This window comes from Merops nubicus, unplaced genomic scaffold, assembly GCF_000691845.1.
Source record: "Merops nubicus isolate BGI_N331 unplaced genomic scaffold, ASM69184v1 scaffold39821, whole genome shotgun sequence".
NCBI lineage: Eukaryota > Metazoa > Chordata > Aves > Coraciiformes > Meropidae > Merops > Merops nubicus.
This window is the reverse complement of record NW_008589708.1, coordinates 2,402-4,982: the sequence shown is the minus strand read 5'-3', so window position 1 is coordinate 4,982 and position 2,581 is coordinate 2,402.

Here is a 2,581-nt window from a genome sequence, read left to right as displayed (position 1 = left end):
GTTCAGCAGCTCCGTGGATATATGAGAGATCACCAGGGACCTAAATCAGCTGGAAGAAGCGGAATTGCCCAAATTCAGCAAAGCTGTGTCAGATCTGGCTTGCAATCGAGCACAGCCTGCAGCACCACTGCAGCTTCCTCTCACCATGAACTTCCTACTACAAAAAGTGTCTTGTCTGAGCTCCTGAAACAAGCTGGAATCCTGCTGCTGTGTTGTGCCTCTAGCTTGTATTTGTGCAGTGCCTTCTCATGTACTTGCATGGTTTGTGAGCTCTCTCTTCTTTCTTTTCATACAAGAAAAAAAAGTCCATAAAACCCATCAGTTTTTCCTTTTTTTTTTTTAAGATTTGGTCTTAATGTATTTTTCTGGCAACCAAAATAAGCACACCTAAATCTTAAAACCCAGATTTTATCTTTCCCATAGGGACAGATAGATTAGGAATCCCAGAGGTAGTTAGTTACATCTATTTGAGCTCAGATGCTCCAATAAGGTTGGCTCACAAGGAATTCAGAGGTTTAGCTTGAAAATAAAGGTCAGAGGAACTGTGATTTATTTGTAATTCTACAGATTTATCAGTTTAGAGACTTCTGCAACTTTCTGCTTTGAATTCCCCCTCAGCCAAGTGCTGCCACTAGTGCATTAGGCATGTTTTAGGTTAAGAAAGCTGACTATTCTTCCTGCCAGTGCTGAGCCAAAGCCATTCATACTGAGCCATGCTGGTGGTTAATGAATTCAGAAGCAGTGGTGGAATCCCAGCAGAACATCCCTCCCTCTACCACCTCATTGGGTGAGAGTCTCCACAGAGCCCAGGAAATTTCTTTCATGATGTGTGAATGGCCCTATCTGAGAAAGAGTGGGTAGACCCTCCAAGAGAAAACCAGTACACATTCGGTTTTTAGTCAGAATTTTTATTTTCGTTATATCCAGGCTTATCATTGACATCTGAAAATAAAATCTTTCATTTACAAATAGGCTAGTGCAAATGAAAGATAATTGTGGGCCAAAAAAAACCCAAAAAAGACAGATTGCATGTAACAAAAAAGAAATGTGTGTGTTAGGATGATCTTCCTGGAACAGCTGGTGGAGGTCGCCTAGGAAAAACATAAAAAATAACCCAAAATTCACAGGACAGGGTGGGGGAGAAGAGATTTAAAACAAAAGTTCAAGATACAATAAAATCACTCAAAAACAAAATTATCTTAATAAAATGGGTTAAGACAAAAAGGCACAGAACATGCACATTAAAGAAAAGAGTGAGAGCAAGATTAGAATCAGCTGGCTATGAGCACAGCCTCAGCTTTCATCCTCACTGCTTCCCATCTGAGCTGCTGGCACCAGGTCAGAACTAGGACAATCACACCACAAGTGTGGAGGTTGCTGGTCACAGGCTTTCTAATTTTCTTGCAGCAGATAATATCCTCTTGAAGAGCTTTTCCCCAGCCAACCTTAAAATTTGCATTGCTATCTGCTTCAAACACTGTTCTTGGAGTAGACCTTTCTCATGTGAGATTGTGATGAAATTGGGAATGATCAAAAAAGATGGTTCATGGGCTGGATTGGGGTGTCTGGAGAGGACATTGCTGGGAAAGGTTAAAAACATGGGTGACAGCAATGCAATGAACATACTGCCAACCCTAGCGGGAGAGACCCTTGGCAGCTGGTATCCCAGTACAACCATGAGGTTAGAGTGGATGCTCCCCCTGTCACCCAGCACAGAGCACTGACATGTTGCTGACCAGCATACTGGGAACAAAACTCATACAGGGGTACATAATGTACTCCAGCCAGATGGGACCCTCATGACACTGCTGTTCACTGACGGGGAGGGCACAGACTGCCTCAGGCACAGCTATTAATGTCTAGTAAAAAAAAAAAAATGAAATTTCCAAACATTAGAGCAAGTAAGTGAATACAATGGGGATGTTGCTGCTTTGCCCATCCCACCTTTTGCTTCCCCTTTTCCCAAAACCTGTATAAGGACCAATGTAGTGACTGCTGCACTCAGTGAAAACCATCCTCTCCTGTAGGAAACTGTTGTGCTTCTCGTGCCCTACAGACCATCTCCTCCAAGCACTGATTCCAGTTACTTGGCTCATACTGATCTGAAGGAGGAATTGAGTAATCGAGATATCTGCACATTCATACACCACCATTTAGGGGGAAACCTCTTCCAGGCATAACGCATACACACACACATTTTAACTCCAGCTCTTGCTCTGGAGGACTCAATCCTGGCCTTCTGCTCAACTCTGAATCTCCCCAAAACATGCCTTCCCCAGCAATGAAATGAGTATCAGGTCCCTGCAGCACTCCAAGCCCCTACAGGGCAGCAGGCTGAATGCTCCCCATGGGTTACATTTTGCCCCTCTCTCCTTTTAATGACATCTCCAGTGATTTCATCTCCGATAAATCCTCACTGCAGGCCCAACAGAGGTGGAGTGCTGCATGCTGAGATGATGGTGTGAGAGACAGATCACTACTCATATGCATCCACAAAGTAATAATAAAAGCCCATCAAGAGTTACTATTTATTGCAGATTCAGAAATGCAGCAGAACATTTTTACAGCAGGTTTATGTGGT